The sequence below is a fragment of the Spermophilus citellus genome (genome assembly GCF_964194105.1).
Source record: "Spermophilus citellus genome assembly, chromosome: 15".
Classification (NCBI taxonomy): Eukaryota; Metazoa; Chordata; class Mammalia; order Rodentia; family Sciuridae; genus Spermophilus; species Spermophilus citellus.
The window spans coordinates 25,666,002-25,679,808 of NC_138195.1; the positions used below are offsets into that span (position 1 = coordinate 25,666,002).

Below are 13,807 nucleotides of genomic sequence, written 5' to 3' on the forward strand. Positions count from 1 at the left end.
TTGATGGCATCATCTCAATAGAAACAAATTTCAAAATAATAGTTATAACTTGACCCACACTGGGCAGGAAAAGACAGTGTTTCTAACACAGGCCTAGAAAGTATGGCAGAATACAAAAACACAATGTTAATAATGGTTATCTCTTGGTAATGATAAATTGATTTTTTATCTAATAATTTCCACATTTTTATAGTTCTTTCCAATCAGCAATATTAACTTTTATAATTTAATAAAAAGACATTAGTTGTGGACTAGGGTTGTGGCTCAGTAGTAGAGTGCTCACCTAGCACGTGCGAGGCCCTGGGTTCAATCCTTAGTGCCACATAAAAATAAATAAAAATAAAGGTATCATGTTCAACTATAACTAAAAATATTTTTTTAAAAAAAAGACATTAGTTGTCAAACATCCAATCCCAACATCTTCTGCTCCTAGAACCCTACCTGATCTGGCCCATTCCTCTTGCCACCCCTTAATAGCAGCTACCAAATTCAGTCTGAGATTGCATTTTTTTTAAGGCTTGATCACTGATTCTGGAAGTGGAATAAGCCTGTTTGATTTGTACTGGAATCCATCCCCAACCCATGACTCCCAAGTCTCCATAAACTACTGACTGTAGGTCTCAAGATATTGCAAGTATGCCAAAAAGTACACATACGAAGAGTGCACACATAACAGTCTCTGATCAAAAATTCAGTTCTGTCTGGGATGTTCAGAAACAACACAAGATGAGAGATGACAATGTAAATCAGAATGTTTTATCTGTGGTAAAATTTTTCTATTAATTCCTATTGCCATGTTTGCTTTCAAAGTAAGGCAGCCACAGCCGATCTGATTAAGCTACAGGGAAGTATTTCCTAATTCAGGCCATTCTCTCAGATTTTAACTATGAGCTTCTGCATGAAATGAACAAGGATTAGTTTTGCAATAATCCAATAATCCTTTGGCTTAGTGGGAACTATAAATAACCTTTTAAGAGGAAATAAGAGAAATGAATATTTTAAGATTATGTAAGCTTGATTCAGGGAATTGACACAATGAATGTTTTGAAATAGCCAGGGCATTTTTTTTTTTTAAGGTTTAATAAAGAAAGTGTTTTGAGAACGAGGTGAGTGAGATTTAAAATAAAAACAACCACCACATTCTTAGCTGTTACTTAGCAATTTCAGGCTTCAATTATTTCCTTCTAAAGGGCAAGTTAGAAAAACTGAAGAAGAAAATGCTTCTTGATGAAACACTGAGCTGTCTGATCCAGTTTCCTTTCTTTCCTTCAGTTTACTCCCTAAGATTTCAATCAAGCCAAGGTTGACGCTGCCCAGGTTTTGTTTTGTTTTTCTCTCTGGAGGCAAATTACTTTTCATTAAACTTAATTTTTGAGTCAAAAGCTGCATGGAGTGCCTGGTCTGGAGGAACCCTGGCCACTTGACCCTGCAATGGCACTACTTGAAGGAATTTAGATTTGAGAGAATATGGGGAAGGGAGAGAAGGCAGCTCAACAGGTAGTGGGCATTGTGACCCAGTCTCCAGGTCTTATCACTCAGCAGCCAGAACGGGGAAGGGGGTGCCAGGGGTCAACAACAATGCTGAGTCCACAACTCAGGAACTCCACTCATACTCTTTAAAGGAGGCTGAAACTTCTAAATTGCCTTTACCTACAATCCCAGAAGCTGTTGTGAGCATAACTTGGGTTACACCAAGCACTGATTCAAAAACCAAACCTTGCTTTTATCAACCAAACCAAACTCTTTCCGCCAGGGCTGAAACAGATAACTCAGAGAACTGTGGCTTCACAGAGAGTCCATAGAGCCCAGTGTGAATTTCTCAAGATTATCGGCAAGTTGGTTGTTAAACACAGCCACTGTTAAAAGTTAAATTATTTTTACTCAAATTTGTTAAAAAAAAATACTAAAGACAATTGTAATAAGTGTCCTCCAAACTTTATTATTTCCTAATTGTTTTACTATTACCATGCTATTGATGCTATTTACAGCTACAAATACCTGCTCCGTAGGAACTATCCCATGGTGTGCTACTGCACATCCCTCCCAGCCCTGCTTTCAGTGACTTTCACTGGGAATATGAAATCAGCTCCTGCAGTGGGCAGGGGTACACCAGAAATTTCCAACCCAGTGAACCCTCCTGGAAGGGCCATTTTCCTCACACTTTTTACCTGTATACAATACCTACAGTGTTAACCAGCACTTTACTTCACAATAGCTATGGAATTTGAGCTGGCCGATATTTTTAGTCAAAATAAAGGCTTGTAGATTATAAATCTTGATATGACTACAAGGACAGAAAGTAACTCCATTTATGGTAGCCCTGTGATGTACCATTCATGACACAATGCACTATCTCAACAATCCTTCATGCCAAGAGAGAGAATATCAAGTCCAATATATAGATGAGTCAACAGAGGTTTTAAGAGGCAAAGTAACCACTAAAAGGCGAAAGAGCAAGTCAGACATCTGGAGATGACCGAGTCAAAAATATATGGTTTTTCCCCTAAGCTACCACACGTATTACCATAATCATTATCATAATGAAACCAAAATCAACCACATGTAACTGTAGATAATTAACAACCATTAATGCAGATAGAGAGAAGGTACAAAGAACAAATTTTATTCATATTCAACAAGTTTGTTTATATTTATTTCTATAATGAACCCACAAAAGCTATCTGAGTAAGAAACAGGCCCCAAGGAACCAATGGAACCAAGAACATCTACATTCAGATGGGACATTCAAAGTTTAATTTAAATGTTGACCCAGTGCAAGAAATTCTCATTTAATTCTTCAAATACTTTTGTTCTGTTCACTAAATCTATATACCCAATAAAAAATGGCATACCATACCAAGACAGAATTTTACAAAAATAAAATTCTTCAAATGTTAGCATCGATATTCTGAAGTGTTTGACAATGACTATTTAAGACATTTTCTCCTTTACACTTGTAAGTTACTTGATTGTGCATCCTTTAACAGTATGTCTTAAAAACAATTCACCTGTTAGTTAAAAGAATTTCAAAGTGCTAATAAAAATTTACTCACGGATTATTTGAAAAAATTGTCATCTTGGCTTCCTATATGCTACCAGTTTCTCCCACTGTTCCAGTACATTTCCATCACCTGTCACAAGAAGAAAGAATCTGATTGGTTATATGTCTTACAATGGTCACTATTCAGTTTCCACTGCATTAGTCTTTTCTTTTTGTTACAGCCAGAATACATTTTAAAACGTAGTCATCTCTTTCCTTTTTTTCCTTAAAAAAAAAAAAAAAAGAAGAAGAAGAGCAAGACTAATAACAAAATCACCCCAAGAGGGAAAAAAATTAAAGAGCACATGTAGGGGTTGGGGTGGAAAAATTTTAGGATACCCTCCACTGTATTTTCAGGAAGAGGTCTTCAGTCCATCTCCTAGGAAGGAGAAGCATCTTCTCTTCCTTTCTCCACCCCCCCCCCACTTCTAAGTTCTCCAAGTGAGTGACTAATTGCCTGGGAGCATAGCAGAGGGCTTCGCCTCTGCTCTGAGACAGAGCAAGTTGGTTGTTAAACACAGCCACTGTTCTCTATGGCATATGCCAAGCAAAGTGCCTTCCTTTTCCTATAGGAAATCATCAGAACAATATCTTACTTTTTTTATTGTAACATTTTAGGGTCAACAAACTAAGGATAGGACTTTCTGCTTTCTTTTCTTCAAAAAAGGGCTCCAAGTAAAAACACCCTCCTGGTACCCAGAACCATTGCTCATTTTATGTGAAGAACACATGGCTCCAAGTAGACAACACTGATAAAATCAGAACCTAGGTTAATTTTCATCTCCTCAAGCCCTAATGGTGATTCAGAGAGAAGAGATCAATTGTAACATGGCTCTGTCTATACACAGGGGTACCACAGTGTCACCTCAGGTACCCAAAGAAAAGGCAGAAACTTTGAGTTACTTAAACCATAATAGGATAAGGGGACAGGGAGTGGATTACGAAGGGAGGGAACAGAACAAACACCACATAAATCCAGAGCACTTCCCTAGTAACAAAGGAAAAACTTGCCAGAATCAATAAAAATACCAGGGAAGGACCAAAGAGTTAAAGACTTGTAGATTACACCCAGCACTGAGGGGGGTGTGCTCATTGGCTAGCTATGGCTTTATAAGCCTGGTTACTTTATATGGAAGCCTTTTAAAAGTATGAAAAATGCAGTAAAGTTTGATACAGGTTCAAATAAATAGGACTGAACCACACCTGTGCCATTTAACAACAGTTTGATCTTTGCAGGAAAATCTTTTCCATCTAAAACTCAGTTTTCAGGCCTTTAAAATAAGAACAATGATACCTACCTTGATGAATGGTTATACAATTTAGAGATAATGTATGTACAGAGCCCATCATACAATATGTTCTCAAAATAAAACTACAATTATAGTGCTCACTAATGTGATTATGGTAGAGTCTATTAACATGGCTACAACTGCAATTATGGTATGCAGTCCATTAAGGTCTTAGATTCCTCATATGAACTCTTTGAATAGAGGTTCCAATCACAGTTTTGACAACAACTTAAAACTTTTCTAAGTCAATTGAGAAGGAGTGTTAGATAAAAATGCTCACCTTAGCTGGCAGTCTTTAATAACATGAGCAAACAGAAAGTTCTAGCTATGCATTTGTTGGCATTCCTCATGTGAGGGAGCTGGGTTGTAACTCAATGGTGGAGCACTTGCCTACCCTGCGGGAGGCCCTGGGTTTAACCCCCAGTATTGCAAAACAAAGTAAGAGGAAACAATGGCCAAAGAGGACTGAGTTTCTTTCTTTCTTTTCTTTTCTTTCTTTTTTTTTTTTTTTTTGAATGACAAATTCTCCAAAGGAAGGAATGAATCATCTCCACCGGTGCTAATCCTTCTGGTGCACAATGTAATATTGTACACTCCATGGGCATCTCTGCAAGATAAAAGCCATCCTGGCAGCCTATCATGAAGGTTATCTTCACACTACATTACTGTTGCACTGGAGACAGCATGGTTCTGTAAGCTTTGCTTAAAAAAACCAAAAAATCTACTAGGTGAGGTCATATCAACTTTTAAACATAAGTGTTGGAACTGTACATCTAAAAAAGGCTCCTGGACCCCTTCCAAGTAATCCTCTTTGGGACTCACTATAATGGTGCTGGCTCCTCAGGATCAGTTGAATACTCTTTTTTACCTTCAGTCAGCGCACTATATTCACAAGAAAATCTGTCTCATTGAGTACAGTTTTTTCCTGATATTTGAAAAAGACCACTTTATATGCTATCATGGAAAATATTTTAACACATTAGTTCAAAGAATCAAAATCATCACCAAATGGTAATCTGTCACCACTGTGGTTGATTATTCAAAAGAATTACCAGTGACTTCAACAAACAACTTCGGTGAACTACCCATTCACAGCAGAAGACTCTGTGCTAAGCACTGGGGCTGGGGATGATTAAGCTAAAATTCATTTGAAAGAATACAGAGCAATGGCAGTAGTGATGGTAGAGAAGCAATTAACTCAGTTGATGGAATTAGAAAGAATATTGTGGCCATATAAATCCTATCTGTGATTTTTTTTTTAAAAAACCCAGTACTTCCTAATCATTCTTCATATAAAACTGCATGAGATCCGGCATGTGAAAACAAACTAGTTTTGGAATCTGGTGCTTGCAGGAGGATAAGTTCCAGGCCAGCTTCAGCAACTTATTTTTATTTCTCAAAATAAAAATAAAAAGGAATGGGGATGTAGCTCAGCATCCCTGGGCTCAATCTCCAGTACCACGTACACACACACACACACACACACACACACACACACACATACACACACACGAGCAAGTGATCAGAAACACAAAAGCTGAGAAGACCTCACTTGGGGCCTTTTTCTATATAAGCCACACTATGACTTAGAAACACCTGGTAGAGAACATGTCACATACCCAAAGGGAGCACCCCCAAGAGTACAAGAATTATTTCCTCAGGCAGTTTCCTGTTATCTTTTCATTGCATTTTTATATCAGGAAAGAGGAGAAAAAAATTACTCAAGGTTGCTGAATTCTCTGTAGATCAGAATAAAGGATTAAAACAGAAGGGATAAGAAACATGTTCCTGGTCACATAGGAGAATGCATAGAGGAAAGAATAAAGAGAATCCATACTCTCTGCCAGCCTCGGATATGGCAGACTCTGAAGTGGCCCCTTGATCTCAGTCTCTTATCCATGCCTTGGGTAATCCCCTCTTATGACATTCTTATAACCGATAAATTAATGCAAAAATGACAGCACATACATAGTTATATTACATAAGATTACAATGTCTATAATAATACTATAATTCTGCAGCAACTCTCTCTCCCTTGCTGGCTTTGAAAAGCACATTGCATGTTTTGAGCTGCCTTATGAGAGAGCCACATGAGGGCAACCTCCAGCTGACAGCAAGAAACTGAAATGTTCAGTCCAAGAACCCACAAGGAGGGCTGGGGATATAGCTCAGTTGATAGAGTGCTTGCCTTGCATGCTCAAGGCCCTAGGTTCAATTCCAGCAAAAAAAAAAAAAAAAAAAAGAATCCACAAGAAACTGACATCTGACAACTACATAAGCACAGAAGCAAATTCTTCCTCAACCAAGCCTCAAAAAAACAGAATGGCGACCACAGCTGACACACTGACCACAGTCTTGCCTAGGCCCCAGCTGTCATGCCCAGGCTCCTGACTCAGAGGCATGGTGGGGTAACCACTGAATTGATCATGCTTCCAAGTTTGTGCCACTTTTGACTGTTTGGTAGCTACAGATAACTAGTACAGAAGGGAAGTGCATGTCCCTGATGCCTTCCCATGTCCTTCTGACGGAGGACGGGAAAAGATTGGGCAGGACCCTGCCTTGGCATCAGCATGCGTCCTCCTTTCCCATGGTCTCTGGCTGCCCTACACAGGCTCTCTAGACTGAGTCTTGCCATTGGGAGGATATCATCCCTAATATTTAACAACAAAGTAACAATCTTCTATTGGTGATCAGCTTCAAAAGCCAAACCCTGACACATTTAGAAGAGCAAGAGAATTTTGAACATTACATGAACTATATATCCTACCCATCATAAAATAATTTCAACAAGAATGTGGACATGTGATATGTCAGACGTGAACAGTACTTAAAACACATGTTTGAAAGGATAAGTGAGAGTCAGGCACAGGGGTACACACCTCTAACCCCAGCAACCTGGGAATGTCAGGCAGGTGATCACAAGTTTGAGGTCAAAACAGGCCATTTAATGAAACCTTGTCATAAAATTAGAAGAGCTGGAGATACAGCTCAGTGGGAGAGTGACTAGTGCCACACACACACACAAAGATAACTTGGATATTTTATCTATTAGTCATTCTGAGACTTTATAAAAATTAAAACACACTAAATTTTCTTAATATGGGCTCTTTAAAAACCAAACATATAGGGGCTGGGGTTGTGGCTCAGTGGTAGAGCACTTGCCTAGCATGTGTGAGGCACTGGGCTCAATTCTCAGCACCACATATAAATAAATGAATAAAATGAAGGTCCATCAACATCTAATATATATATATATATATATATATATATATATATATATTTATTTATTTATTTTAACTTTCTGAACAAGAACCTATACCTTCTACAAATCACCTTAATTAATACCAATTCCTGGCCAGTGTGTACAGGTAAGACTACCTCACTGACCCAGAGACTTCTTCAACAGGCCATCTTATCATGGGCAGACACTACTGGGGACATCCTCCGTTCACCCTCTGAAAGCTGGAGAACCTCATCCACCCTCTAGTCCCAGTCTCTATTTGACAGATGATGACACACAGACCCAGACTTCAAGTGGCCCATCCAGGGCCCATCATTAGCAACATATTTTAGGTCTTCTGTTTCCCAGGCCTCTCAATACTGAGCTCTACTAGACTTGAGGTTTCTTTTTTTTTTAGACAGAGAATTTTTTTTAATATTTATTTATTTATTTTAGTTTTTCGGTGGACACAACATCTTTATTTTTTTTTTAATTTTTATGTGGTGCTGAGGATCGAACCCAGGGCCCCGCGCATGCCAAGCAAGTGTGCTACCGCTTGAGCCACATCCCCAGGCCTAGTCTTGAGTTTTAATGCTAGAAATAATGATATCAGCAGTATCAAATATTCTGAGGGGCAAAAATAGGAACTAACTTTTTATGACACTACAAAGCTCCTACTTCTAAAATCTAAGCTTGGTGACAAGAGGAAAAATAACACTGCATAAAACATTCATATTAAATGTTCAATCCATTTTCAAAAGCAATGCACAGTACTTTCTAAGTAAGCTGAGATGTTCCTAAAATAGGCTGCCTTTTCTTATGAATGATTTGCTTCCTTTTTTTTTTTTTTAATGAATGTTAAGCAGGGAAGAAGAAGGGCTGGCACAGAAACTTGTACAAGCAGGTCTCTCCCGCTGCTTTATATCTATTCCTAATTCATCAATCCATTCAACAGACATATAAGGGTATCTATATCCCAAAGTGATGTGGTAGGTGCTGTATAGAGGAAACACATCTGGATATAAACAAACTATTCTTTCTAGTGTTTTCAGCCGGAGTAACCACAGCTAAACAAGCAACCAAGGCAGACAGAACTATTCCCAGTTTAAACTGGAATAGTTTTGGTAGGCTATTAAGGATGCAGACCAGAACTCTCTTTTCTCCTAGAAACTTCTATATTTAAAATAAATAGCAACCTGTTTTTCTATGTAATGTTTCCAGTAAGGTAGCATCCAGAGTTTTCCAAACAAAGGCTTAAAACACCCCCAGGTCCTGTTATGAACTCTCCCAGCCTAAAAGAAAATTTAATAATAATAATAATAATAATAATAATAATAATAATAGCCTTCCACTCCTTCCTAACAGTTTCCTTCCTAATCCTTTCCTCAGTACCATGAATAACTGAATATGTTTGAAACAAACAAAAAAATGAATAATGGATTATCTTCTCTCAGGTAGACAGCAGTTTTCTCTCAACATAAACTTGGACCTCTACATGTACTATATGACCATCACTTAGACATCATTAACTCTTCCATGTTTTAAATGCATTTGAATGTTTTGACATAATATTGCTATATAACATTAATATTACTAAAGGTAAAAATAGCACAAACTTCTTAGTGCATGCTACATTTCCTTCTACATGCTTCACATGTGCGAATTCACTTAATCTTGATAACAGCACTATGAGGTATCTTACTATCACTATGCTAGTTTTATAGATGAGGAAGCTGAGAAAGTTGCTGAGAAAGCAGCACAAACTCTTCAGAAAACAAATCGTGTGAAATGCATGCAATGCGTCCATTCAGCAAAGTGTAAGTGAGAAACCTCCATTTCCCCAGCTTCCTGCTTTCCTTTGGAGGACTTTCCAGGAGTCTACTGTTTCATCTTCTCCCACACCTCACCCTAAGGAATGGGGGGAGTTGGGTGCCTGCCCACAGTTGGGGTGGATTGCAGGTTGCTCCCTCCATCCTGTGAGGGGGAAATTGGCCTTACCCAAGCATGAAACACCTGAAAACCCACTGGGCCACAGTCCTCCAATCAGCTTTACTCCTAAATCTCCTTTATCCCTAACTCTCATTGGTCTACCCATTGGTCTGAAAATAAGGTGAAAAAGAAGGGTGTGTAACTTCCACCTGTCCAAACTATAACACAATAACACTTAAGTTTCAATTGTAACTCTGGAATTAGAGGTATTAGAGTTACTACCTAAATGGGTGGAGGATCTTTGTGAAAGAAAGATTTAAAATATATATATTTAAAATATTTTAAATGTTTTTATATGTTAAGAACTATATATATTTATATGTAAATTTTTTAAAGAAAAAAAGGAAACCAAAACTCAAAGGGATATGACAGCACAACTAACCCAGACCAGCAAGGTGCTGCCTCTAACTAGCAAGTGGCATCTAAAACACAAGAGATTCCTCTATTTCTTTTTCTTTTTTTTTTCTGTGCAAGGGCCTTTTTCTTCTTTTTTTTTTATTGGATGTTCACAACATTTCAAAGCTCATGACAAATCATATTTCATAGATTAGAATCAATTGGGTTATGAACTCCCATTTTTACCCCAAATACAGATTGCAGAATCACATCGGTTACACATCACATTTTTACATACTGCCATATTAGTGACTGTTGTATTCTGCTACCTTTCCTATCCTCTACTATCCCCCCTCCCCTACCCTCCCATCTTCTCTCTACCCCATCTACTGTAATTCATTTCCCTCCATGTTTGTTATCCCCTTCCCCTCGTAAACTCTTATATGTTATTTTGTATAACTATGAGGGTCTCCCTCCATTTCCATGTGATTTCCCTTTTTTTTTTCTCCCTTTCCCTCCCGCCTCATGTCTCTGTTTAATGCTAATCTTTTCTTCCTGCTCATCATCTCTGTTTTGTTCTTAGTTGCTCTCATTATATCAAAGAAGACATTTGGTATTTGTTTTTTAGGGATTGGCTAGCTTCACTAAGCATAATCTGCTCTAGTGCCATCCATTTCCCTGCAACTTCCGTGATTTTGTCATTTTTTAGTGCTGCGTAATACTCCATGGTGTATAAATGCCACATTTTTTTTATCCATTCATCTATTGAAGGGCCTCTGGGTTGATTCCACAGTCTAGCAATTGTGAATTGTGCTGCTATGAACATCGATGTGGCAGTATCCCTGTAGTGTGCTCTTTTAAGGTCTTCAGGAAATAGTCCGAGTAGGGCAATAGCTGGGTCAAATAGTGGTTCCATTCCCAGCTTTCCCAGGAGAGATTCCTCTATTTCTTCATCATGTGTGACCTGAAAACACTGTCTCCTTTCCAATGAAATAAAATGGACACAGGCATCTTTTCTGTTGTACCCAATTTAAAGTAGTGGGATTTCCCTAAGATACATTCTGTTTTCACAACAGGCAAATGCCTTTAGTAGAGAAAAGTCTGTTTTTGTTTTGAGAAAGGGTCTCCCAAAGTTGCTCAGGCTGGCCTCGAACTGGTCATCCTTCTACTTTAGCCTCCCAAGTAGCTGCGATTCCAAGTATATGGCATGGCACCCAGAATGCAAAGTCTGTACTTTTACCTACTACATGATGCTTCTACCATAGAAACTGTAGTAACAAAAATATTACTCATAAACTCAATCATTTAGGAATCCAAATGTCTGTAATTTGTAAATTTAGCACTATATCCATCCCATCTACCTTAAAATGCACTGTTTCTAGCTTAAAAATACATTTAAAAGGGCTTTCATTCAATAATATTGACGTTTTTAATTCAAAAAATTTGAGATTCATGATTTCCTAAACTAATGGTATATAATAAAAATAGTTTCCTTATTGTTATCTGAGCAGAATTTTCAAAATAAAACATAAGCCATATTTTTTTGAAATAAATTTAGAAGTAAAATTTACTTTTCACAAACATATAGATAAAAGAAATCTCATCTAGCACCATTAGCTGCACAGAAAAGAACAAATGAAGATACATTAACATTTAGATGTTTTAATCCCTGCAACAACCCTGAAGCAGACAGGCATCGCATTTTTTGAAGAAGAACTTGAAATTCAGAAAAGCAAAACGATATGCCTGATGTACATACTTCCTGATGACAGAATTCAACATTAAACACAATTCTTCTATTGGAGCCTAAGTTTGTCCTTTTTCTCTTCCAGTCCACAGTGAACCAAGAAATAATGGGAAAATCCTCTGACAGTGAGCAAGGATCAAAATTAAGTGGGAGAGTCAAAACCAAGACTGACAGAGATGCAATGTGATATACGGGTCCCTTCTACTTATTAGCACAACCTGTAATAAGAAAGGTGAGAAGAAAGAAAAAAATGAGACCAATGAGATGACTAACTGCAGACTGGCTCTGGAGAAAACAGCAATGAAAGAAAGAAGAAGCACCAAGCAGAACAAAGAAATTATGTGGGGCAGTTGGTTATGGATTATGCCTAGACCAAAGGTCAGCAAATGTTTTCTGTAAAGGACCAGAGAGCAAATATTTTAAGCTTTGCTAGGCGTATAGTATCTTTGCAAATGCTCAACTCTGCCACCAACAAGTGAAAATTGCCAGAGATAATGCTCAAGTGAATGGATACACCGGTATTGCAGTAAAATGGCACTGACAAAAACAGATCCAGGCCAGACACAGCCTGCGGGCTATAGTTTTCTGACCCTTGGTCTCCACAGGAAACACATGACATACCAAAAAGATAAAGAGAAAGATGATAGCACCTAAATAAAAAAGTCTGCGCACAGCACAGCCATTCAGCTGGCAAAGGCTCCAGGCGTACTGCCATAGGCATCTATGCATGGTGCTCAGCACTGCCCTGTGACTAGGAAGTGAAGTGATCCATGGGTTCAGTACTAATGTATCCAAAGTCATCTCCAAGTGGAGCCAATCTGTAAAATATTTTGTCGACTATGACTCACAGAACCGTTAAACCCCGTCTTAGCACATATTTTACACGGATGGTTATGGGGGGCAAATTACTAATGTTCCAAAAGGAATGAAGAAAAGAAAACTGTCACGAACAGAGACAATTCAACAGATCCTGATATCTGTTTCTGACAGATCCTCTGCCTTAAAGACTTTCCTTGGCTTTTCCTGTCCCCCTTTTCTTTTGTAACCTAACTCCTCACTTCGGTACCAATTTTTTTCTCCAAGAAACTACTCCAAAATATCCTGGATAAGGTCCATGCTCCTACCATACATTTCTAGGACAATGAACTTCTCCTTGACTCTCGGTATCCATGTTATTCTTGTTCAATATCTGCTTTCCTGCTAGATGACAGACTTCTAGAACACTGCCCTGTCCAACAGGAACAAAGTAGCAGGGAATGAAGAAGTAAATGGAAGGCTTTGCTGTTTCCAAATGGCACTGTGCAGTGACCACATAGGTGGTAGAAACTGGCAAAGTATGATCTTACATAGATTTTACCGATGCCACGATGGGCAAGGAACTAAAGCCATCGGAAGAAGTGAAGTCTAGTTGCCAGTAAGCAGCAAACTACTCCTGGACTTGGACAGTAGGATCAAGCCACCCATTCTCAGGGGGATCCAAATAGAAGCCCTTCGAGAAAAAATGCAGTTCTAGTTAATGATGAAACTTATACTTTCCCAGGCCCTAGAATAGTCAAAAATATTTGGCTACAGAGATTTCAAACAAGATCTGCACAATTTCTTGGTGGGGGGCGGGGGAGTACCAGGGATTGAACTTAGGGGCATTTGACCACTGAGCCACATCCTCAGCCCTATTTTGTATTTTATTTAGAGACAGGATCTCACTGAGTTGCTTAGCACCTCGCTTTTGCTGAGGCTGGCTTTGGACTCAGATTCTCTTGCCTCAGCCTCCTGAGCCGCTGGGATTGTAGGTATGCACCATTATGCCTAGCTAAGATCTGCACAATTTCTTATTGCTAAAAAAGGACACTTTTTTTCCTAGCCTTAATCAAATTCCAAAATTATGCAGTGCTTAAATAAATATACACAGTATATACAAATGCACAAACATTCACACACATAAACTATTTGAACAAGAAAGGAAAATGGGTTTATAAAATATACTATGGACCAGTTTTGCACATTAAAACAGAAAATAGCTAAAAAAGATACATTCTCCCCACTGGTAGTTGTCCCTGGAAGAGAGATTAAGGTTGCAGTAATTTAACTTCCTTCCTTTTTATTTATCAATATTTTCTTCATTTTATGTAATAAATACATTTTTGATAAAAGTTTTAAGTTATTTTAAACAAAAAACTGCTGTTTAG

At 38.2% G+C, this 13,807-nt stretch overlaps 1 protein-coding gene across 11 annotated transcripts in view; it reads right to left on the minus strand.

Moving 5' to 3' along the window:
• The window catches only part of SGMS1 (sphingomyelin synthase 1), a 299,689-nt gene that overhangs the window by 102,871 nt on the left and 183,011 nt on the right, over positions 1–13,807 (minus strand). For 8 of the 11 annotated variants that reach the window (XM_081268407.1, XM_081268405.1, XM_081268404.1 and 5 more), the window contains one exon: positions 3,054–3,131. The exons of 2 other annotated variants lie outside the window; for them this stretch is intronic. The gene's annotated coding sequence lies outside the window, so the exon portion shown is untranslated. Of the gene's footprint in view, positions 1–3,049; positions 3,132–13,807 lie in introns of all 11 variants that reach the window. One more of the 11 variants, XM_081268411.1, reaches the window with a different exon arrangement.